This window comes from Macadamia integrifolia, chromosome 5 (genome assembly GCF_013358625.1).
Source record: "Macadamia integrifolia cultivar HAES 741 chromosome 5, SCU_Mint_v3, whole genome shotgun sequence".
Taxonomy (NCBI): Eukaryota; Viridiplantae; Streptophyta; class Magnoliopsida; order Proteales; family Proteaceae; genus Macadamia; species Macadamia integrifolia.
This window is the reverse complement of record NC_056561.1, coordinates 1713649-1739984: the sequence shown is the minus strand read 5'-3', so window position 1 is coordinate 1739984 and position 26336 is coordinate 1713649. Positions and strand designations below refer to the sequence as shown.

At 40.8% G+C, this 26336-nt stretch overlaps 1 long non-coding RNA gene across 4 annotated transcripts in view; it reads right to left on the bottom strand.

The window, feature by feature from the left end:
• The window catches only part of LOC122078600, a 90814-nt gene that overhangs the window by 29540 nt on the left and 34938 nt on the right, over positions 1 to 26336 (bottom strand). For all 4 annotated transcript variants that reach the window (XR_006140126.1, XR_006140127.1, XR_006140128.1 and 1 more), the window contains exons 5-7: positions 16984 to 17076; positions 3564 to 3717; positions 3323 to 3395 (exon numbers count right to left, since the gene is read on the bottom strand). This is a non-coding gene — a long non-coding RNA (uncharacterized LOC122078600). The remainder of the gene's footprint in view (positions 1 to 3322; positions 3396 to 3563; positions 3718 to 16983; positions 17077 to 26336) is intronic.

Genomic DNA, 26336 nt, shown 5'->3' with positions numbered 1-26336 from the left:
ATCAAGCAAGGGGGCAATGGTAAGAGGAAGGCCTAGGTATTTGACAGGGAGGGAGCCAAGAGGGATGCCTGAAATGCCATAGATGATTTCCTTTGCCTCTAGAGAGATACCAGAGAGGAAGATGTTAAACTTAAAGAGGTTGATTTTGAGACCTGAGAGGGTCTCAAAGGAATAAAGGGCGGACATGATGGTGTTGATGGAGAGAGGATTAGCCTTGGAGAAGATTATGATGTTTTCGGCAAAAGCCAAATGGGAGAGGAGGAGATTTTTGCACTTAGGGATAGGGAAGATAAGATGAATGTCCATGACATATTAGATAGAGCGGGAGATGATTTCAAGGAAAAGGGAGAAAAGAAGAGGGGAAAGGGGGCATCCCTGACGAATGCCATGGCCTAAGAGAAAGTAGCTAGTTGAGCTACCATTCACAAGGTTGGAGAAGCGGGGAGAGGAAATACAAGTGTCGATCCAATGAACAAAGGAGGGGGGAAGGCCATTTGGAGTAGCACATTTGAGATAAAGTTGTAGTTTATCATGTCAAAAGCTTTGTGGATGGCATTCGGGGAGTGATTCTTACGGTCAAAACCCATAACGATCTCATGACAAAGGATTATATTGTCGATAATACTCCTACCTATAATGAGGGTGGATTGGTTGGGGCTGACAAGAGAATCGATGACCTTCTGAATCCTATTGGCAAGGATATTGGCAATAAATTTATAGAGGTGGCTATAGAGGGAGATAGGTCTAAATGCATTCACGGAGGCCACCCCTCCTTTTTTAGGGTGAGGCAGAGGAAGGTGTGATTGATCCCCTAATTTGATTAGGGTTGAGGAAGAAGCTACGCACCATATGAATGAATCATTTCGAATTAAATTCCAACCGGCCGAGAAGAATCCCATAATAAAGCCATCCGGTCTAGGGGCTTTATTGGCATTGTGAGAAAGGATGGCTAAAAGGATTTCGTCATCACAGGGAATGGATTGGAGGAAGGGAAGGAGGTCATCAGGCACAAACTTGTTGATGAGATTAGAGGGATAGGGGATAGGGGATAGGGGATAGGGGATAGGGGATAGGGGATGGAGGATTGGAAGGGGGGCTGAACATCCTCTGGAAATGGGAGACAACCTCAGCCTTGATTAGATCAAGGGAGAAGAGTTTTATCCCTAAGGAAGAAATGAGCTTGGGGATGGTATTGGTATTGTTCATGGCTTTGAGGGAATGATGGAAGTAAGCCAAATTAGAGTTGAAAATCTCAAGCCATTTAATATGAGCTTTTTGGCAGAGAAAGCATTCCTCTTTCTCAAGGAGCAAGGAGAGATCCGAGGTAGTAACTTTTTCTTCCTCAACTAGGACAGGGTCAAGGATATCAAGCTGAAGTCTACCTTGGATGGAAAGGAGCTTATCTCGGCTAACAAAGACCTGAGTAGAGATGTTCCTGAAGGTGGAGGTGTTCCAGAGCTTAAGGTTGCTTTCACATTTTTGAGTTTTTCTACAAAAGCAAGGAGGGGAGAAAGAGAGCAGGAGATGGGGATGTTCCAGGTACTGTGAACTAAATTATGGAAGTTTGGATTGGAGATCCACATATCGAAGAATTTAAATGGCTTAGGCCTGAATGAACGAAAAGGAAGAACATGGAGGGATATGGGACTAAGATCAAAAATCCCAGGGAGATTGAAGCATGCATGGGAGGATGGGTAGGAGTCCAACCAAGCTTCATTAATGAGGGCTCTATCAAGCTTGCAAGCGACCCAATCGGATCTAGCTCTCCTATTAAGCCTAGTGAATTTGACTCCCGACCATCTGAGGTCAGTGAGATAGAGGTTATCAATGTAATTAATGAAGGAGTCAACAACCTGGGAATCAATGTGGTTTCCACCATGCTTTTCATGGCCAAAGCAGATAACATTGAAATCACCAACAATTGCTCAAGGCCTATATCCAGAGGAAGGGGACAGGGAGAGAAGATCAGACCACAAGGATAGTCTCAAGAGGCTCTATTATGGGCATAAACAACAGAGAGCGAACAGGTGAACAGACCAGAGTGGTGAGAGATAGAGAGGTGCATAACTTGGGCAAAAGAGAATAAACAGGAGATGGACAGGGTGGAAGGGTCCCATAGGATCCAAATCCTCCCATTAGGGCTTTGGAGGTAGTTGGCTACAAAAGACCAATGTGGGACAATGACAGAAGCAATGCGGGAGTCATTGGATTCAAGGACCCTGGTTTCCAGGAGACAACACAGATTGGACTTGGAGGAACAGATGAGGGAGCACAGATTAGCCTCCTTTCTCTTATTATTTACTTGTTGTCCTTATTTTTCATCACTTTCTAATTTACCCCTGCTTCATAAATCTAATCTCGGTTATGACCTTCTCCATTAGCTACCAAGCAACACCATAAGACAATGGGTTATTTAAAGAATGCCATTAATTTGGTAACTTTAGTTTATTTACATGAATTTGCCAATTGTTTGATATTTGACTATTGTACAATTGGTTGGGCCTCTAAGCGATCCGATTCTAGTTTTGGAACCAGGATCTACAATCAGTCCTCCCCTAATCTCTTTAAAAAGAAACAAAAGAAAAAGGTTAGCTATTAGGAGAGAGAAATAAGAAATATACAAGAAGGTAGCGCTCAAGAAGCTCAAAACAGGAAAGAAATGGATCTCTGATTAGTTGGGAACAAGTTAGGAACTATGACTCATGATCCTGAACACTACTTCTATAAATCCTAATCTAACTTATCCTGTCAATAAAACAATGTGTATATCTAAACTAGCATGCAAATAGGGAGAAATTCCAATCAATGTATCTAGGTAGGCAGAAGCAACTACGGAAAGCATATGGAGGATCTCCATATATAGTGCATCAAGCTACAATAGCTTTGGTAGGATAGATGTATCTAGGTAGGCAGAAGCAACTACGGAAAGCATATGGAGGATGTCCAAATGTAATGCATCAAGCTACAATGGCTTTGGTAGGATAGATGTAGTGATTATGGCTTTCAAACTCATCAAGATTTAGAGCCATCATCCTCGCATAACTATTGTTGTCCTTCAAACATGATACCAACAGTTCCAATAGCAAAGAACAGAGGCTCCTCAATGAAAGACCTCATCATCGGATCCTCGTCACATCAATCGTACTGGAGAAAATTTATAGTGAGTAATGCCTTATCCAGATTCCATTAGAATAAAATAATAAGAAAATGATAAAGAAGAAGACTCACATTTCCCTTGAGCATTCTTGCTGATCACAAACTAGAGCAATTAAGAGAAGGGAAATAGAATACCTTTTGTTTGTAATAAAGAAGCTTAATTTACCTGATAGGGTTGTGAATCAATTCCAGAAAAAAAAAATTTCCATGACAGTTGAAGACACTGCAATGAGGAAGCACTGAAAGCAAAAAAATCAACTTAAAAATTTCAGTGAGTGCAAACTTCATAGGAACATGAGAGAAAAACTTATGTTATAAAATTTCTCTTTTCAAGCACATGGTTCTCTTTTCAGATTCAGATTCATATTTCAATAAGTATGAAAAGTGAGAAATAAAAACTTTAGTACCTGCACATGTTGGTCATAAGTTAGAAACTTCAAAATAGCCTCTCCTGCAAAGCAGGGGTAAGGTTGTGTACATTTGGCCCTCCCAAAGCATGCTATAGCAGGAGCCTTGTGCACTGGGTTGCTCTTTTTTCTTTTTTATTACTCATAGACATTCCTACAAATCACCATGCTGAACATAATTAAGCATCTATAGAATCATTAATTCACAATACATATGCAACAATAATATTCTATACATAAATATTTATTAAAAAAAAAAAACAAAGTACTGTTCAAATGTGCATTTTTTTTTAGGTGAATTAATAAATGCATTAAAAGAAGGGGGAGGGAATATATCACCTAAGGGAGATTACAAACCCTATAAGGGTAACCAAAGTCCAATAGGACAACAACCAAAGCTCAGTGGGCTTAAGGAGTGGAAGACATGTCACAAATGACATGTCTAAAACAACACAAGACCTATAAGGGAAAAAATAAGAGCTAGAATCCCAACAACTTACAATTCAAAAGCCCACATGGGCTAAGTAGGAACCTAGAATCCCAAGAAGGAGGGGCAAACTAGAAAATTTGAAGGTAGGGTTCCACCAAACCCCATTAACAGGTCTCAACACTTCAACTTCAAGTTGTTAAGACCTGAATCAAAGTTTCAACGGAAAAGGCAAGCACGGCGGTAGGGCGTGGTCCTCAGGAGGGCCATGGCCAAGATAGAATCTGGCCTCACGAAGGAGACGGCCGTGAAGGGGGCATCGACCTTTCAGAGGGAGTAGGCGAGGCGATTGTCAGCCAAGCATGACTGGAAACCTTATAGAATACAAGACGTACATAGAGCTTACCAAAATCACCGGGATAACACTGGTCAGCCATAGATTAAGAAGAGGGCATGGCTAGGTTAGTGACACTAAAGCATAATTGAACAACGTAGCGACTTGAGGATGAGTGCCAACAGGCCCAACGAGCGACAGCAGAGGGGGAGGAGCCAATGATTCATTTCAGGAGCAGGTCAAAGCAATGGATGGTGATTTAGATATGCTCGAACAAAGTAGCAACTCGAGGAAGAGTAACGGCAGGCCTAGAGCTTGTCGAAGGAAGAAGGAGCCAACAATTCCAATAAGGACGATCATGAGGATCCCGGCAAGACCATCATCAGATCAGAGACAGGAGTGAAAAGAATGGGAACGTAGCTAGGGTGGATCATGACCTCCTAGACATGTGAATGCATAAGAAAAGGAAGGAGAGCAGAGGATGCGAGGGAGAGGGAGAGGGAGAGGATGAGAGAAGAAGAAGAGGAAGGATGGAGTGGGGGGAGCAACCTGGTAGGAGGCCAGGCTGCTTCAAGCGCCGACACTGATAGGGTTCCTGTTATTCTCACGAGCATTAGGTTAGAGTGTTGATTCGTGAGTTCAAATGTGCATTACAAGCAAAAACAGGTAAAATCTACAAAAGGCTGAGCTTAAACATAATTTACCCTCGTCAGCATATGAGCATTTGTGTTACCTCTGCTTTATAATGGGGAATGTGACCTTTGAACCAAGTAACATTATGCCAAGGGACTCTTGAGGAAGTGGTACAAATAAGGTTCTAGGCAGAGGTGGAGGAGAAGCGGCCATTAGAAGAAGGGCTCTTGGAAATCCTATCCTCGCGTACACTTCTGGGGAGGGGGAGGACAGCCCAGATATTAGCTAGGGATGGGGAGGGGAGAGTGGAGCAAGCATCATTTAAAATGGAGTCCACCATGGCATTTCTAGGAATTCCAAAGGAGTACATAGTTCGGGGACTGACAATAGAGAGGAGGACCCCAACAGGATGCCAATTGTCTAACCATAAGTAAGTGGAAGACCCATTACTGATGGAGGAGATGGCATTGAGGGCATGTGGTTTAGGTTAAGGATGTTTTTCCAGACCCAGGAAGCATCAGGTGTAGAAGAGACCATCAAAATGGATTCTTTTTTAAGGAGAGGAGTATATCAAGTTGACCTAGAGACTATTGTATTACACCCATGCCCTGACTCGGTCTAATTTGAACTATTGTGATAGGTCTCCGACCGGAGATCAGAAGCACAACCAAGTTTTGGATCGTGGTCGCACATTGCTAAAGGGGGAGAGATGACCCCAAGTGTTCATGCATCGCGTGCCAGTCTAATTGGAGGGGATTCGTACCTTCTGATCCGTAACGGTAAGTGACCCGACTCCTTACACATAAGTCCAGGCACGTATCGAAGTTGCCAAAAGCCCTTGAGCATGTCCGAGGGCAACCACCTATGCAAGACCAGCCATGGGACAACAAGCAGTCAAGACAGAAAGCTATCTTACCATAGAAAATATGCCACTGGATCCACTGGGCTTGAATCCGGTGGGCTATTTTCGGTGAGCATATCAGGCTGCTATCATGGTGTGGATGCCTGTGGGTCCTGCCACTCACATCGTAAATAGTCTCGAATGATCTCAAATCATCTTCCACACTTTACTCGTGACGTGAACGCATTTGAACCTAAGTAGACTGGTTCTCGGGCTCCGAAAGTCATAATAACCCGATTGGTCTAAATAGGGTCTAACCAAATAGACCCTAAGGTCCATTTAACTTATAAGTTAGAAATGAGGAATTCCTTTCCTCACTTCTATTGTGTCCAACATAAGGAATGAGAGAAAAAGGAGAAAAAGGAAAAAGAAGAAGGGGAAGAAGAAGGACAAGGCTTACCTTGGTGCCGACTGCCGCCAAGTTGTCGGAATCGCTACCAGAGGTAAGTACACTCACTTCCACCACTCTCTCTCTTCATTTTGACCTAAACAAAGCTAGGTATGGATGGAATCTTAGTGTAAAAATCATGGTAAGGTCATAGAATGTGTGTTCTACCCTCCCGGTGTTGTTGGCGTGCTTGAACCAAGCCCGGTGAGCTCCGACAACATATATTGTCAAATGATCAACTAGGGTTTCGATCATTCGATCGACGTATCTTCCAAAAGGCTCAATGGATTCAGGATTTTATTGGCTTAAAATGATGCTGGGAACATCCCCTATAAACTCCACGAAATAAATCCCGGTGGTCGAGCCTGAGCTGGAAAGCCTCAAAATGGGTGGACTATCCTGAACCACCACTGGAAATAGCCCACCAAATCCACTGGGTCTGCTTCCAGTGGTATATTTTCAGTGGACCACTAAGCCTTAGGAGCTCTCTGTCAGCTCCGTCGGACACAGGACTGATATTTCTGATGGAAATTCCCTGTTTTCGATGGGTGCTTCCGATGACATTACTGTCACTGATGGATTTTATCTGTACCCTTTAGGGGTGATCCATGTGGGTCCCTCTTGATATTTTTGACACTTACTGATGTACGATTGTCCTTGTGTCTAGGATAGTGACTACATGAGCCCTGAGACCGAAACTGAATGGATTGATCGGTGGCCTTATTTAACATAAGCAGAGATCAACAAGGTGAGGGATGATTGTTTTATTTTGGATTGTTTAATTATTATAGAATTGTTCACATGCTAGATTTAATATGCTTAATTATATTGCTTACATGATGATGGTGATTATCATATGTTACATTCTTATGGATTTCATATGAACTGTTCATTTATATGTATGACGGGATCCAATGTGGTCGAGGTGGTACCAGTACTGTGATCGCCATGTGTTTGGTTGTGTGTGTGAGACAAAATCTGACGTGGCCGAGGTGGTATCGGTGTTATGATTTCTGTGTGTATGTTGCATTCATGCATTGATTATGTGTATTAGAGTTAGTTGTAGCCATGGGTTACACCTTGTGGCCAAGGTGTCGCTGGTATCGTGTAACTCGGGACTGCATTTGAAAATGGATATGCTTCGTGGCCAATGATTGGTACCGGTGTCACATAGTCCATACTCAACTGTGATAAACATGTTAGATTCGGTAAATGGTCTCAGGTTTCACTTTGTGGCCAAGGTCTCACTGGTATCGTTTACCCGAGACTATATTTGGAGATGGATTGCACTTGTGGCCGAGGTCTTGTCGGTATTGTGTAATTCATACTAGTTGTATCACTATAAAGGCATGTAGCATATATGTGGTTAGGTAACACTCCCTATGCTATGAATCCTTGCCAACAGGGGTTGAGGAGGTGGATAACCCATTGTGGTATGTTCGATGTGCCTTTTTGAAATGCCACACCCGTGGTACGATGTGATGGTAGTTGGAGGCGGGAACCTGTCCAGCGTGGCCGATGTGTTACCGATGCCGTGACTGCCAGGGGAGGTTATTAGTGGTTTACTAGGTGATCCATGGATGCATACGGGGACTGGAAGGCTTCTATTCATGGCTAGGATTTGTATCCTTGTGTAGTCGACGGCAGTTCCAAAATGATGGATACAGCCTAATGCGCTGTAGTAGCATTTACCAGACTTAGTTTGTATTGTTAGGTGGATAATAAATAAATGAGTTGCATCACGAGCATCATGGACTATATGTTTAATTTTCACAATCATGCATCATAAATTATTACTGCTATTGTCTTGCTTGGATGTGCTTGACCCCACCCCTCACTGATCAAGTTGGAAAGTTTACCCCACGTATACACACTTTTTAGATGATGATGCAGGTACGATCGTGCCTATGGCTAGTGACTCTTTTTCCTTTGGACCTGAGTATGGAGTGAGCAACTGGTGGATTCCGGAAGCGAAGGAGTATGGCTATGAATGTGCTTGTGACTTTTGTGCATATGCGACGCCATGAGGTGTTCGGTATATTTTTGATTATGTTGATACAGGTCTGTGAATATTATGTTTTAAACTTGATATATGTAAGTCTTAAAGGATTGTAAACAGAGTAACTTGGTTAACGATATTATGTTTATCATTAGACAATTTCCCTATTTGTATCTGATGATTTTGCTATTATACTCTGATTCCGCTGCTTTTGGTTGGTTGTGATGTGAGATTGTGAAATGTTAAGGTACTGCTATCAGTGATCCTGGTAGGTTTGTGTCTTACTCACACCATCGATATTCCTAATGGTAAGCTGGGTCTACTGGAATTGGGGTGTGACATATTGTGCTTGGAGGCAATTTTCCATATGAGCTTGGGGGTGGCAGCTTTGATGTTATCATTGACTCTTCTCAAATAAAGGACCCATCAGATTTGAGGAGGTAGATAGAGAGGCCCATCTAAGAGGCTAAAGGAATTTGGATGAATCGGTGCCTTTCCAATGGAAAGCATAGAAGGTGGATTTAATGGCTTTGGAGATAGAAATAGGGAAAAGAAGATACCCAACTAGAAGAGGTACATCAATTGAATGACAGATCTATAAAGGACAAAGGGTCCATGTAGGAAAGAAGCCTACCTTTCAATAGCTGGAGCTTTTTCCTTATACAGTCAAGCATGGGGGAACAGTGATGGGTGAAAGTTTGGTATAGATGAGGGGAAGCCCAAGGTACCTGACCGGCAAGGAACAAGGTAGAAGCCAGAGATCTGATGAAGGATTTCTTTAATTGAGTCAGAGACTCCAACAAGAAAGAGTCGTGACTTGGTCAGGTTGATGCAAAGGCTAAAGAGGGATCCAAAAGAGTTTAGGGAGGAAATAATGGAGGAGACAGAGCGAGGGTCCACTCTAAAGAAGAGCATAAGATCATCAACGAAGGAAAAATGAGTGAGGCCAACGAATAAGAATTTGGAAGGTCAGTGGCCGATTGGATGGATTTGGAGTGAACCTCAATAACGAGGGCAAAGAGGAGGGGGGAGAGAGGGCAGCCTTGCTTGATATCCTCAGAGGAATTGAAGTAGCCAACTGGACTACCATTAATAAGGACAAAAAATTTGGGGGTGGAGATGCAGGAGTGAATCCAATGGATGAAGGCTGGGGGGAAGGACATTTGGCTAAGGACCCTAGAAATGAAATCCCAATTAATGAAATCAAAGAATTTATGGATATCAATTTTGACAAGGGCAACAGCAGAGAAAGATTTTCTATCAAATCCTTTACCACCTCATAGCAAAGGGTGATGTTATAAGCAATACTTCTGCCAGCAATAAAAGCATATTGATTAGGGTTTACCAGAGAGTCCACAATCGATTGAATTCGATTGGAGGAGGCTCCCTCATGCATGGGGATAGGTGGTGGAAGGTGCAGTTAACACCTTTGATCTGGGATGGATAGAAAGCTTCTGATGGCAATGATGAGGTCTGGTTTGATAATTTCCCAATAAAATGATAAAAAGGCAGAGTTAGAGTCTCCAAGCTCAAGCCATTCAATTCTAGATTTCTACCAAAGAAATCCTAAGCTTCCTAGCAAAGGTAATAAGAGGAGGGGAGAAGACCTAGATAGGCAGGAACCAAGCCTCATGAATAGTTGGGAGGAAGATTTGCTCAAAGGTCCACATATCAAAGAATTCGAATAGTTTGGGTCCAAAGGATACACATGGAGTGAGATAGAGGAATGATCAGAGATGTTTGGGAGATCAAAGGTAGCATGAGAAGAGGGGAAGGTCATCAAAAAATCATTACCTAGAACTCTATCAAGTTTGCTAGCAACTCTCCTAGAGTCAAAACTATAGTTTTACCAAGTGAAATTAGCTCCAAACCATCTACGGTCCAATATACCAATATTACACCCGTGCCCTAACCCGGTCTAAATTGAACTATTGTGATAGGTCTCGGACCAAAGGTGGAAAGTACCACTGGGTTTTAGCTCGTGGCTGCCCATAGCAAAAGGGGGGGAGATGACCCCACTTTCTTGTGTATTGCTTACCAATCCAACTGGAGGGGATTCAAGCCTTCTGATCATAGACGATAAGTTACCCGATACCCTACACTCGAATCCCAACATGCACCAAAACTGTCGGAAGGCCATGTGCATAACCTAAGGCAACTACCCATTCAAGACTAACTTGTGGACAATAAGCAGTCAAAAACACATAGCTATCTTGACCACCAAAAATAGACCACTGGTTTTGATGCCCGTGGACCCCACCACCCGCATCGGGAATAGCCTCAGATGACCACACACAATCTCCCACACTTTTCCTATGACTTGTATTTCATATGAGTCCAAAGAGATGGGCCCACATGTCCTGAATCGTGAAATAACCCATTAAAACCAACTAAGGGCAAACCAAATAGACCTTAGAGTGAGGTTTACTATATAAGTGAGAAATGAGATTCATTTCCCATTTTCTCACTTGTACAAATCATAGGAGAGGGAAGGAAGAGAAGAGAAAGGAAGGAAAGGAAGAGAAAGATAGGAAGAAGAAGGGGAAGAAGAGGAAAGGACTCACCTTAGCTCCCAGCTACCCGCTTAGTTGCTAGAATCCTTGCCAGAGGTAAGTGCCACCTCTCCTACCACTCTCTCACTTCATTTTGAGCTAGGGTAAAGTGTGTATGGATGTGAATCTTGACCTCCACACCTCCCCAAGCTTGGGGAGTACGTATTTCACGTCCCTGGTGTGGTTATCGAGCTCAAACCAAGTCCGATGAGCTTTGGCAACACTTGTGGCCAAATGACCATCTAGGGTTTCGATCGTTCGATTGTTGTATCTCCCAAATGGCCTGATGGAATCAGGATTTCTTTAGGTTAAATGATGTTAGGAACATATCCTATAGACTCCAGGGAACAAATCCAGACAGTTGGACCCAAGCCAGAAAGCCCCAAAATCCATGGGCAGTTTTTATGTTTATACTGGAAACACTGGGCTAGGATCTGGTGGCTGTTTCTGGTGAGGTATCTGGGCCTTAAGAGCTCTCTATCAGTGCCAACGGATTCACACCTGATGAATCCGATGGGTTCTAACCCTATTTCCAGTGTCTGAATCCGGTGACACCCTGGACTGTCAAGATTTGACAATACATTTACCCTTTGGGGGTAACCCCTGTGGGTCCCTTCCAATGTTCCCGACACATAGTGAAATTTTACCTTTGTGCCTAGGACAGAGATGTACACACACCCCGAGGCTGATAGTGAATTGAATACCCAGTGGCTGTACTTGAAACCCAATCCATTCAAACTTAATCAAGGTGAGGAATGGTTGACTTTTATTTTGGGATTGTTTAATTATTATAGAATTGCTCGCATATGCAGGATTTTCACTTGATTATTTAAATTGCTTAAATGATAATGATGTTCCATAACCTATTATATTGAGATGAAAATGATATGAAATATATGTTATGAGATGAAATCCGGTGTAGCCAAGGTGGTTCCAGTACCGTGATTGTTGTATGTTTGTTGCATTCATACATTGATTATGTGCATTAGATTAGATGTAGTTGCGGAATACACTGTGGCCGATGGTTTCTCGGTATCGTGTATTCCAAGACTGCATTTGGAAATGGATACGTTTCGTGGCCAAAGGGAATCTCGATATTGCATAGTCTATACCTAACTGCTTTGTATGCTAGAATAGGTATATAGTGTGGGTTACACCTTGTGGCCAATGGTATCCTGGTATTGTGTACCCCGGGACTATACTTAGAAATGGACCCTTTTCGTGGCCGATGATGATCCCAATGTTGCATGGTCCATACTAACTTATCATTATGAAAGGCATGTTGGATATTGTGGTTAGGCGACATTCCCCATGCTATGTCCCCTTGCCAACAGGGGGTAAGGTGTTGGATAACCCAATGGTGGTATATTCGATGAACCTTTTCGGAATGTCACACCTGCGGTATGATGTGATTGTTGCCAAAGGTAGGAACTAGTTCAGAATGGTTGATGGTGATCCTGGTGTCGTGATTGCCAGGAGGGGGTTATCAGGGGTTCGTTGGGTGATCGATGGACGCATCTCGGGACCGGCAAGCTCCTAATCATGGCTAGGGCTTATATCGTTATGTAGTAGATGAGCGGTTCTGAGACCAGGGATACAGCCTCATGTGCTGTAATAGCATTACCCAACTTAGTTATATTGCTAGGTGGTTTAATAATAAAATGGATTGCATCATTCACATCATGAACTATGTGTTTAATTCCTATATTCATGTCATTATGGAATATTATATATGTGAATGCTTGTGCTTGGTTGTGCACAAACTTCGCCCCTCACTGAGTAAGTTGGAAGCTCACCCCACGTATATGCCCCTTTTTAGATGATGATGCAGGTATAGTAGTGCTGCTTAGTGGTGACTCGACCTCGACGGGGCCTGACTATAGGTGACTAGTGGATGCCATAAGTCAAAGAGTATGATCAAGATTGTGCTTGTGATTATTATGCATACGCGACACCATAAGATGTACGGTGATTTTTGATATTCTAATACCGACCTAATGATTTTATATTTTTGACTTGTTATGTATAAGTCTTGAATTTTTGTAATGGAATAACTTGGTTATATTTATATAGTATCACTAAATGTTCTCCGTTTTAAGTTATGATTCTACTATTATACTCTGATTCCATTACTATTGGTTTGGTTTGTGTTGTAAGATTGTTTATGTTAACGTACTACTATCAGAGATCCTGATAGGTTTGTAAGACGGGTATGCGTCTTACTCACACCACCGGTATTCCTAATGGTAAGTTGGCAACTTACCATTAGGATGTGACAACCAATGTCTTCAATATAGTCATTAAAGGAACCCACCATTAAAGTATCAATCGGGGGCAGCACCCAACTTTTTGGCACTGGTTCTGACCACATTAAAGTCCCCCAAAAGCCCCCCACTGGAGGGAGCCTGCATTGGGAGCAAAGGATTGGAGGTCAGACTAAAGATCTTCTCTATCAGTGGCACGATTAAGGCCATAAATCACAGAGGAAGCAAAAGTTGAAGCTAGACAGATCAAAGATAGAGAGATGGATCGATTGGGAGGTGGAGGAAAGGGAGGAGACATTTAGCTTGGATGGGTTCCAAAGGACCTAGATATGCCTTTTGGGATGGAGGGAGAAATTGGAGATGGCTAAGTAGGAGCAATGCGGTTGAAGATGCGGGCGCATTGGACTCAGAGACTTTGGTTTTCAACAAACAGCAAAGGTCAGATTTGGAAGAGCGGATGAAAACTCCAATGACAGACTGCATAACTAAGGAATTTAATCATTTGGATGTTCCAAATTGCTCGAACTATGGCACCGAGGGCTCAAGGGAGCCAAGAGAGGGGTGAGAAGTAAGGGCCCGTTTGATAACGTTTCAAGGAACGCGTTTCTGCCGTTTCTGTTTCCAGAAACAGCAGAAACAGAGTAAAAAGCGTTTGATAACACTGTTTCGTTTCACTTATTTTCAGAAATAGAAATAGAAATTTTTACTTATTTATGGTTCAAGAAACGACCCAGGCAAAACAAGTTCAACTTGTTTCGCCGTTTGTAGAAACGACTTGTGGCCATTCTTTCACTGGTTACTATCGACTTCTAAAAACATGACTTATCAAACACCTTCAATTCCATTTTTGTTTCTAGAAATGGAAATTTTTGTTTCTGCCGTTTCTTGAAACAGAAACAACATAAACGTTATCAAACGGGCCCTAAGTTTCTTCTTACAGTGATATTCATTGAGGGGGCTTTGCTTTATTTCTTTTTCCGAGAAGATCTTCTACAATTAAGGGCCCTGCTCTACTTTTTCTCTCCACTCTCCCTCCCCCTACTCTCTCTACATCTCACGCTCCGATAGTCTCCCCTGCTATGATTATTTCCACACAGCTTCCTTCGCCGCAATCCTTTTGCTTTCCTTTGTACGAACCTGGCAAAGATTTCTGCCCCCTCAAAACCATCGCTATCTCTACCATTCGAGACCCAAGATCCTTGCCTCTCTTTATCTCTCACCTATGGGTCGGATGCCAATTTAGATACTCAAGTAGAGTTAAGCCTATTTTGTACACAGGAGAAAAGAAAATTTCCTGTAATGCTAAGAGAATGCTTGCCTTTTAAATAGACAGTGAGTGCTCAACTTCGCATTCAACCTCACGGTTGGGATGCCAAGTTGTTCACTCGAGTCTATCTTACGCATTCAAGGACGATAGTTAGCCATATTCACTTAATTTTTGTCAGCCTAACTAGGTTTGATGAGTGAAATGGAAGAAGCAAGATTTTTAGAAGATTTATAGTAAATAAAATTCCATTTCCAACAGATTTCAAACATTGTTTTCCTTATCTTGTTTCATAAGAGTATGATATCCAAGTCTAATGAAGGTCAATCCCAAAATGGCACCTAAGAGAAGCAAAGACTGAGGGAGATGAAGTCACCAATAGCCTCTATCATGGATCTCCCTTCGCATAACCACAAACAAAGACACAAATTACCATTTCTTTTCAGAATATTTATGGAGCAATTAGTTCTTTTTAACTCTTTCCTTCTTTTTTCAAGAAAGAACAGGTTTTCTAGCTCCATATCATCAAGAATCCACATATCTCTTAAACCAATTCTAGGCTCAATGAGAATATAATATTATAAGCTTGCTCATTGTACCTACTAGATCCAATTGAATTTGAACAAATAAGCATGCTTATTGGACCTACTAGTTCCAGTTAAAATTTAAAACAAAGGAGATGTAGTTCTACAATATGGCTCACATTTCCACCGATATTAGTTTCACAAAGAATTGAGAAAGCCAATGCCCAGAACATACAATGTCCATCTCCAATAACTTTCTAAACCGAGAAATGTTCCACCTTCCTCAACCCCGGAGAATGGCACTATCTTAACATGAAAATTGAGCTACCAATGAGAGGAATGATTGAAAAGAATACAAATTAACATCAAGACACTGTCAAAATATATAATTAGACTAGCCCCGGGGTACTTATGAGGCCCACTACGGACATGCTGTCCCAACTTCTCAACATTTTGATGGGAAACTCGTTTAGGATAACTTTTTATAGAACTAGAGCCATTAAGATAGGTATTGCCAACTACCATTTAAAAGATCAATATCAGCGATATGGTTAGTACTTAATAAAACAAAAGCAGGTCAAAGATTTCAAAAAGTTGCAACTTTCCTATTGCTAGGACTTAGTAAAGGATGTTTATTAGAAATAAGTGTAATGTCCTACCCACTAGATGATGGTAAATCTTAACAGAGAGAGGGTTCCCCCTCCCCCTTTATGCTTTTGGATGGGAGGTGAGAGAAGACAGAAGAAAAAGAGCACAATGTGATGAAAAAGAAATACTTTTCCAAGTAAGCCCTAGTACACCTCAATAGTTTTAGGCTATGTTTGGTAGCCAAGAGAAGAAAAGAAAGAAAAAAGAATCTAGAAAAGAAAGGAAAAGAAAAGAGAAGAAAAGAAATGAAATGGTGAGAAAAAAAAAATATGTATGTTTGGTTACAATTAGAAGAGAAGAGAAATTTTTATATTTTCTCATGTTTTCTTATGTTTTTGGTAAGATTTTTTTTTTTTTTTTTTTTTTTGAGCAAAAGAAAACTTTACAATTACCAAGGCAAATTTTAAAATTCAACAACTAAATCTTCTCTTGGATGAGGACATACCAAGCACAAAGAGAAATTTTTAAACCAAGAAAATTGTACTTTTTTCTTTTCTTTTCTTTTCTTTTCTTTTCTTCTCTTGGCTATCAAACACAGCCTTAAGGTTAGGATCAGGTGAAATAACAGTTCTGCCAATAAATTCAACATGCTTCCCAAATACGTTCCCATGGAAACATTCATGCTTCCCTTGAGATGTTGAACAAAAGAATGCATTGGCTTTGAAGGCTGCAAAGCTAACGGAATGCCAATAACACTATTTATATATTGTTCAACATAAACTTGGAGAATCTCCTAGTATTCCTAAATAGAAATTCCAGCATGAGTACCCATGCACATCAATTAGAACTTTAAATGCCCATGAAATGCATGATCACAAGAAAGTGCACATCAACCTTTTTAATACGGGATCAACAGTTATACTTCCTTTTTTTTCAATACAATGGATGTTGGAGGCAAGAGAAGTTTCTCCTCGGATCTGGTTCTGTTTTGTCACTTGTTCATTCCCAGATGGACATCAAGTCTAGGCAGATCCATTACCACTCTCCGGATGTCCAGCTATCATCTTAAATGCTTTATGTTTCTCCTCTCATTTGGAGAGATGTATCTAAGATGCTGCAAACAAATTCAAAGAAGACGTTCTTTGACTCATTGACTAAGCCTATGGAAGATCCCCTTGTTCAAAGACGTAAATATCACCAGATGGATTGTATGGTTAATATTGTAGAAAAGTACCCAGAGAATGGTGTGTGTAGCAGCCATTTCAATAAACAATGCAAATAAGACTAATTATACAAAAGTTTTGTTTTTCCTGGGGTGGGAGGGGGTGGGAACAGGATCTGCAATCATTTGATCAAGATAGCCACATTAAAGACACATTCAGAAAAATTCATCCCTCTACAAAGCTTCCAGGTTCCAAAAAAATGTGTATACTTAAGAAGCTGAAATAATATAAAAGTCTATAACATCACCAACCTAAGCATGACCACCTCATAAACTTAACAACAAAGTAAGGGGGAAATTAAGGAACGTACAAGAAGAAAATACCTGAGTTAACTAAAAGCATCCAAGAACTATTCTCTTTTTTCCACCCAAGGATCTAGCAACTGCAGATACTAGGGATAGAAAGTCCGAATTCGGCTGATAAGAGAAGAAGAGAGAAAACTTGTATCAAACTTACACTTCGAATGAAAGAACAAATATGAAACTTAAAAGAGACTTAAGATTCAGTCAGCGACTCGATATGGGATGATAGATTATGAAATCAGAGCTGAATCTTATTCTAAAACCAAAACCAGAGTAGGAAAATTAGAATAAATCAATGTGATCAAAGAGACAAAATTATTGAAGACAAGGAGAACTTTAGAAGCTCAATAACTCACAAAAGAACGGGTCAGATGGCAACAAAATTTAAGTTGAGTTGCTTTTGGAGATGACCTTGTTATATGTAACAATATAAAAAAAAAAAAAATTGATTTATCGAATGCGATTAAACAGAGTAGGCATAGGGTGGCATCTATTAGAGGAGTTACGACTTTAGATTTATTAATCAAAAGAGAACTATTAGGAGCAGAAAGCATTCACCGGAAGAACTAATACACCAAGCCAGACCTGGGATTTCAGCAGCACTCATGTGTGCACATGCACACACAAAAGCGTCCATTGATTTCACTAACTAAATCAGAATTCATTACTCAACAAGAACCATAAGGTGTAACAAAGAACTATCCCTTAGTGGCTTAATTATATATTAGACTGAGGTCTAAAATCTATTCAAACAATGGATTAAAATAGAAATCAAAATTCAATTAGAAGAACCAATTATTAGACCTCTATTGGACTCCTAGTACAGTTTTTTGTTGGACTGGCTGGCTTGCCAATTTCTTTGTTATCGCTTTCCTAGGTCAAAGCATTTATTCTAAATTGTGAAAGGGACTTCTGATTGGATATGGAAGATCGTTGATAGATTGGGAAGGGCTCTACATATATATTATGGTGATTCTACTTACCTTGTTGACGAGGCTCAGGACAACGACATCGTTGTCTTAGAACATATCCAGTCTTCTGATGATGGGCCATTCCCTCTTTTTAGAGAAAGTGACTCACAAAATTATTTTTTCGCTTCTTTCCATTTGGCATTGGACCATACAAAATGCTTCCTTAATTGCAGTTTCAAATTCAATGCCGCATTGCCACCTTCTTCCTAAGGGAAGAAGGCTTCTGGAGGCTGTTTGATGCCCTGTCTAGTTTGTCTTCCTGCATCACTGGCTCTAATAGTCATACCCGTCTTGGAAAAAAATTAAAGGTGTCATATCATACTTGTACCTAAATAAAACAACAAATGTTCAAACAACTATAACCCTGTTGGCCTACTCCACCAAAGTAAATCAACCCAATGTATTTGATCCATCTTTCTTACCTCTTATCTAGCTATGCAGACCTAATGCTCAACCATCAATAGTTTTCCGGATGCAACAATTCCTAAATCATATTTTTATGCATGAATAATACTAAATTGTGTGTCGTGTACTGGTACAAAGGTGGTTTTCCAAGTGGCCAAAAATCCAAACTAACATTTGGGTGTGTTTCTTTTACAATATAAGGGTTCCACTTTGGGCGTAATCCTACTAGTTGTTGGTCATCAAAACTAAACATCAAAATTTTGAGAAAAAAAACAATGTTTTGACCAAAATTTTGGTAGGCTTGAAACCGAAACCTCAATCCTTAGAAAAAATGCAAAAAGTCATATTAATTTTGTTTAGTGTACATTAATTTTACATGTTTTTGCAGAGTTGTCGTGTATAATGCAAATTTCAGGTTTATTTTTTAGAATAGCTTTTTGCCCTAAAAGGGCATTTATTTATTTATTTATTTATTTTAATGAATAAATAAATTCATTACCAATGAGAGAAGAATATACAAAAGGGGGAAGGGGGAAGGGGGAAGGGGGAAGGGGGAAGAAGGCTTAAGCCAACAAGAAAAATCCAACCCAGGGGAGAAAATACATCAAAGTAGCAACCTAAACCAATCCATTAGGATCAAAGGGATATTGCCAAAAAGGGAGGGGAGGCAGAGGCAAGAAAAAAGTGGTGGATGAGGGATGGGGCGACATCAAAGGTGGGGGATGGTAATCAATCCTTAAGTTCCAGGAGGCAATGATATGTTTGTTCCTAATGGAGTTTGAGGCAGGGCGAGAATGAAGGGATTAGATTTTGGAGGTAACATTAAAGTAGATGGCTTCCCAAATCTTGTCTGGAGAGCTAGAGTTGAGGACCATCTATGGATGTTACGCTCCATCCAATGAGTGCTTACTTCATAGGAACATGAGAACATCTGACAGAAACCGGGTCACACAGATAAATCGCTTTCGAATTTAATAATCATCGAACATCCGACCCGTTAACTCGGTGTTCGAGTTTTCCAATTTGAGGCTTTTTCCATTGGGCTATGTTTGGAGAACAAAAAATTCTTCATCTCAGTCTCATCCCTGGCACAGGATGGAAGATGAGCATAAGAATTTTTCGAAAAGATCTTCTACAATTAGGGGCCCTGCTCTGCTTCTTTTTCTCCCCCTATTCGCTCTACATCTCACTCTCTAGTACTCTCCCTTGCTATACTTCCGCAAAGCTTCCTTGGCCGCAATCCTTTTGCTTTCCCTTGTATATGTTTGAACCTGGCAAAGATTTCTGGCCCCTCAAACCTATAACAATCTCTACCATACGAGACCCCTAGACCCTACCTCTCTTTCTCTCTCTCTCTCTCTCTCTCTCTCTCTCTCTCTCTCTCTCTCTCTCTCTCTCTCTCTCTTCTATAGGTCGGATGCCTATTTGGATACTCAAGTAGAGTCAATCATATTTTGATTCACACGAGAAAAGAAAATTTTCTGTATTGCTAAGAGACTACTTTCCTTTTAAACGGACGGTTGAGTGCTCAGCTTCGCACTCAACCTTACGGTTGGGATGCCAATTTGTTCACTCGAGTCTATCTTACGCATTCAAGGAAGCTAGTTAGCCATATTCACCTTAATATTTTTCAACGCAAATAGGTTTGATGTGGGAAACGAAAGAAAGCAAGATTCTTAGAAGATTTATGGTAAGTAAACATTCCATTTCCAACAGATTTCAAACATTGTTTTCCTTGTCTAGTTTCACAGGACGATCTCATAGGAGTATGATATCCAAGTCTAATGTAGGTCTATCTCAAAATGGCACCTAAGAAAAGCAGAGACCGAGGAAGATGAAGTCACTAATAGCCTTTGTCGTGGATCTCCCTTCGCATAACCACAAACAGAGACACAAATTTCCATTGCTTTTCAGAATTTTTATGGTACAATTAGTTCTTTTCACCACTTTCCTTCTTTTCAAGTAAGATAGGTTTTCTAGCTCCATATCATCAAGAATCCACATGTCTCTTAAATCAGATCTAGGCTCGATGAGAATATAACATTATAAGCCTCCTCACTATACCTACTAGATCCAATTGAATTTGACCAAGTAAGCATGCTCACTGTATGGTCTGTACCTACCAGTTCCAGTTAAAATTTGAAACAAAGGAATCAAAACTGGGTTGGCTCGTTCTCTCTCCCTCAAAATCGACTTATCAGGAGAAAGCGCCCAGGGACTTAAGTATAGACCGCGGACGGGATCCACGAGCGGTGTGGGACTAAACGAAGGATCTCCTGGATAGACACGCACTCACTCTCCCCTGATCCGCCCAGCTCTGATACCAGGTCTGGGTTGGCCCGTTCTCTCTCCCTCAAAACCGGCTTATCAAGAGAAGGTGTCCAGGGACTTAAGTATAGACCACGGATGGGATCCACGAGTGATGTGGGACTAAATGATGTGGGACGAAATGATGTGGGACAACATGGCTCACCTTTCCACCGATATTAGTTTCACAAAGAATTGAGAAATGTTACTAGTGCCCAAAACATAAACGTTTATCTCCAGTAACTTTCTAAACTAAGAAATGCTCCACCTTCCTCAACGTCGGAGAAGCTCCACCAATGCAGATAAAAAAATTAGCTAAATCTAAAGAGGTCAAATATCCATTACAAGCAAAAACAGGTAAAATCAACAAAGGGCTGAGCTTAAACATAATTAATCCCATCAACATAAGAGTGCAAGCCTCCTTAGTTTGAGGAACTTACATATTCATTTCATCACCATCAAAGTTTGCATTATATGTATTGCAGACGTATTCATAGACTCTTAATGTTCTCAAAGGCATTACCCTAGCCTACATACATGGAGCAGAATTGAAGAAAATAAATGAAGACAAAACAAAAAGAAACATTATGTAAAATAAATTTAAGATATTACCCTATGAGACATGATAGACATTCTGTGCAATCTTGGTTTCCAGTTAACAAGATCAATGTCTCCAACTTCCAAATGGGGATCCACTATATAAGCATGTCTATGTTCATCAACATCATATTTTCTAGCAGAAAACCTAAAACGCCGGTAGAATAATTCAAGTGATCCCCACTATCCTAACTTGAAAATTGAGCTACCAATGAAAGGAAATGATTGAGAAGAATAGTAATAATACATCAACACACTGTTAGGATATATAATTAGATTAGCCCTGGGGTACTTATGAGGCCCATTGTGGGCATGGTGTCTCGTCTTCTCAATATTGTGATGGGAAACTCGTTCAGGATAAGTTAGAACCAGAGCCATTAAAAATTGGTATTGCCACCTAAACCACCAAACAATTTAAAACGATCAATACCAAATATTGTTAGTACTTAATAAAACAAAACCAGGTCAAATATTTCAAAAAGATACAACTTTCCTATTGCTAGGACTTAGTAAAGGATGATTAATAGAAATAAGACAAATGTCCTACTAGCCACTAGATGATGGTAAATCCTAACAGAGAGAGGGTTCCCCCTTCCCTTTACGCTTTTGGATGGGAGGTGAGAGAAGAAAGAAGAAACCACTGTTAGAATATATGTATTAGGGGTACATTTTGAACTGTTTTATCTTAAGTTGTCCTTACATGTAATTTTTTATTTTCCTTATTTCTCTTTCAACTCCCTAAGGAAGGAATATGTAATTCCCTAAACTAATATTTGAATGTCATATGGGTGAGATGAGCAAACAGCTCATTCACGATTTTGTCTTCACCGTATCTCTCTTTTTCTCTCATCTTCTTTCCTTCTTCTTCCTTCCTCTCTTCCATCTTCTTTCCTCATCTTAAACCCTAACATCCTTCATTTCTAACTTGGTATTAGAGCCTACAAAGGTTTGAGAGTCGACTTCTTCTTCTTGCTCCATTCTTTAAGTCTCTCATGGAACCCTAAAAGAAAGAAGAGTCCATTAGAGGCTATACCATGTAAAAGAGTATCCAAGAAAGCTCAATGAAGCTGTGAAAACTAGGTGAAGACATTTGGAGAGAGATTTGAAGGCAGCAAACATGGTTTGGAGCTCACATGGAGAGAAGAAGTCCAAAACTGGATCTCCACCCCTCCTTGGTTTGACTCCTGTTTTCTCTCTCATCCCTGCTGAGTTGGGAGATTGGACTAGCTCAAAGGAATCGCCCAGAGATCCCCTTTTTGACCCCCCCAAGCCTTGCTTTTGGTTATTGGGTGCTGTAAGAGTAGTACACCATTTTCCACCCGCTGCTAGGTATTGTTATATTCTATTTTTTTTTTTTCAAAATATAAGGTCTGAAATGGATAGTAGATTATGTATTGGTTGTGTTTGCTAGAAGTTCACTCCTATAATGCTTGTGTGTGGTTGTTGGATGAAGCTCCATGGTTGAAATGGTGTTTTATTGGCTTTGTATCAATTCTCTGTAGCTTATTGGCTTCCTTTTTTGTTTAGTTCTGAGAAGAAGTTTTTCTCTCTTTGGGGTTGGTGTTCCCCCTTGTTTTGGATTTTTTTTAGGGCATTCTTGCATTATTTTTTATGTCACTAAACCTATGGAAGCTACATCAGGTGGGTCAAGTAGTACCAACCCTAGTTCGATTGTCTTCGACAATCCTAACACCCAAATTTTCCTTGTGAAGTTAGATAGCACCAACTACTTGGATTGGTCACAATCTGTGAAGCTATCAACAATCTGTGAAGCTATCCCTGTGGAGTAGAGGGAAGCTAGGATATATTACTGGGGCTATCAAGGCTCCAGCTGTCGCAGACCCAGGATATTAGAAATGGAAAATTACAAACTCTACTGTTATAACTTGGCTTCTTTTCTCCATGAAACCTGAGATAGGTAGAAGATTTATAAGGAAGAAAACTACAAAGGATATTTTGGATAGTGTCTGTAGAACCTATGACAAGATAGATGACTCTATGAAGGTTTATCAGCTTCTACAGCAGGCACTCTCCATGAAGCAAGGGACTAAGTCTGTTTCTGAATACTATAATACTATTATAGGACTCTGGGAGGAGTATGACCATTATCGAGATCTTCATTTGACCAATCCTAATGATGAAGCCAAGGTTTATAGATCTCTTGAAAAAGAGCATCTTCTGATACTTTTAGGAGGGTTGAATTTAGAATATGAGTAGATCTGGATACAAATTTTGGGCCGGCCACCCCTACCTACGCTTGATGAGGTGTGTAGCTACCTTCTGAGTGAGGAAACTAGGAGAGGTGCCATGGCTTCTACACCTTCACTTGAGAGCTCGACTCTTTTCTCCACTACTCACAGAGACTGGCATAGAGGCGACCGAGGTCAAGGGCCCTCCCGTGGAGATGACAGGGATAGACGGCAATTTGATCAATGTGGAAAACCTGGCCACACTTGAGAGCAGTGTTGGTCCTTCATGGTCGTCCTAGTGTAAGTGGGGGATCTACTAGCACACATGGTGGCCGCAGAGGTGGGGCTATTGCCCATGTTATTATGGTAGAGACTGATACTAGAGGTCTTGTACAGACAGATACCAGTGCCTTATCTAAGGATGATATTGCAGTGCTTTACCGATTAATGTCTTGATAGCCCATCTACCTCACAAGATGCCTCAACATCTGCTATGTATGTCACCACCTCGGCTCCTTCCACCACTCTGTCGTGGGTCATCAACTCTGGTGCCATTGACCACATAACTAATACGTCACATTATTATGATTCCTGCAGCATCTGCTCTGGTAAGGATAAGGTCTGGGTTGCTGATGGGACCTTCTCCTCTATCTCTGGTAAATGATGTATTTCTCTTACCCCTTCCATTTCACTTGCTTCTGTTATTCATATCTCAAACTTTACTTCAAACCTATTGTCTGTGAGCACTTTAACTAAAACCTTGAATTGTTGTATCATATTTTTTCTTTCTCATTGCCTTTTTCAGGATTTAAGGACAAAGAGGATTATTGGCAGTGGACATGAGGAGGGTGGCCTATACCGTCTTGAGCTGTAATTATCTCTTTTAACTACACCACAGTCCTACGTATGTGGTAGTAGTGATACTAGCTCTATCGACTCTGTGATGCTTTGGCATTAACATTTGGGACACCCATCTTTTATTGTTATAAGGAAACAATTACCTCATTTGTTTACATATTTTTCTTCCACTCATGTATTTCATTGTGAACCATGTACTTTTGCTAAATGTTGTTGCTCATCTTATCCTTATCATAATAATAGATCTGTTGTTCCATTTCATATTATGCATTCTGATGTTTGGGGACCTAGTCCTACTACCTCTTTGTTTGGCCACCGTTATTTTGTCTCTTTTGTGGATGATTTTTCTCGTTGTACTTGGACCATTCTTATGAAACATAAGAGTGATATTTATGATGCCTTCAAAAACTTCTATCAAGTGGTCCACACCCAGTTTGAAACTAGGATCAAAATTATCCAGTCTGATAAAGGGGGGGAGTACATATATGGTGGTCTACAAGACTTCTTTACTGACAATGGTATTATCCATCAGCTTGCTTGTGTTAATACACCCCAACAAAATGGGGTAGCTGAGAGGAAAATTGCCGTTTGTTAGAAGTTAGATGAAGTCTTTTATTTGGTTTGCATGTTCCTAAAACTTTTTGGTTTGAAGCCATTCTTGCTGTGGCTTTCCTCATCAATCGGATGCCTACCAAAATTCTTAGGTCTCAAAACCCAATTGCCCTCTTATCTGCTCAGTCTTCTGCTTTCACTCTCCCACCAAAGATGTTTGGTTGTGTTTGTTATGTGTATGTTAACAAATCCTCCCGCACCAAACTTGATCCCAAGGCTTTAAATGCCTATTTCTTAGGTATTCTTCCACCACCAAAGGCTATAAGTGTTATCACCCTTCCTCTCACAGGCGATTCCTTTCCAAAGATGTCACCTTTCTTGAGTCTGCCCCTTACATTGCATCTCATCAGCATCCTTTTCAGGGGGAGAATGGAAATGAAAGTGAAAAGGCTACTGATGCCATCCCATTTCTTACTTCATTACCTCTTACTCCTTTTTCCATTGATATTGGTAAAAATAAAGAGGTGGATGATGTTGGTATTGTGGATGAACCTTGTACAGAGAAGGCACATGATATTGTGTACACAAGAAGGACAAAGAAGACCTGCCAAGAGTCCTCCTTGTCTCCACATCCTAAGCTTCCTCTTCCTCAGTCAGGTAACATCTCCTCCCCTCATTTGGAGTTGGATCTTCCTATCATTATCCGTAAGGGTAAGAGAGCTTGTAATAATCCTATATCCGAGTTTGTTTCCTATAATGCTTTCTCTCCTATAGGTGTTGCTTTTATTATCGCTCTTTCTTCTGCTTCCATCCCCATAACTGTTACTGAGGCTATGTCAAACCCTAGGTGGAAACAAGCCATGTCAGAGGAAATGATGGCTCTTGAGAAGAAATTTACCTAAAAATTGGTTGACCTTCCTAGGGGGAGAATCCCAATTGGATGCAGATGGGTCTATACGGTCAAGTACTGATCAGATGGTGATATTGAGAGGTACAAGGCAAGATTGGTGGCCAAAGGGTACAGTCAAGTGTATGGAATTGACTATCAAGAGACCTTTGCTCCTGTGGCCAAACATAACTCTATAAGAGTTCTCTTATCTGTGGCAGCAAACAAAGATTGGCCCCTATATCAGTTAGATGTGAAGATGCCTTCCTCCATGAAGATTTAGAGGAAGAAGTGTGTATGCTGCCTCCTCTTGGCTTCAAGTTTCTAGCAATAGATGGGAAGGTGTGTCTCATAAAGAAAGCACTTTATGGTCTAAGACAGTCATCAAAGGCTTGGTTTGAGAGGTTCAGACAGGCTATTCTGAAAAATGGATACTCCCAGAGTCAAGCAAATCACACATTATTTACCCAGAGAGGTAAGGGCACCATCACAGCACTGCATGTTTATGTTAATGATATTGTGGTAACTAGAGATGATAATGAGGCAATAACTAGGCTGAACGCTTATTTAGCTAAACAGTTTGAGATCAAGGATCTAGGACACTTGAAA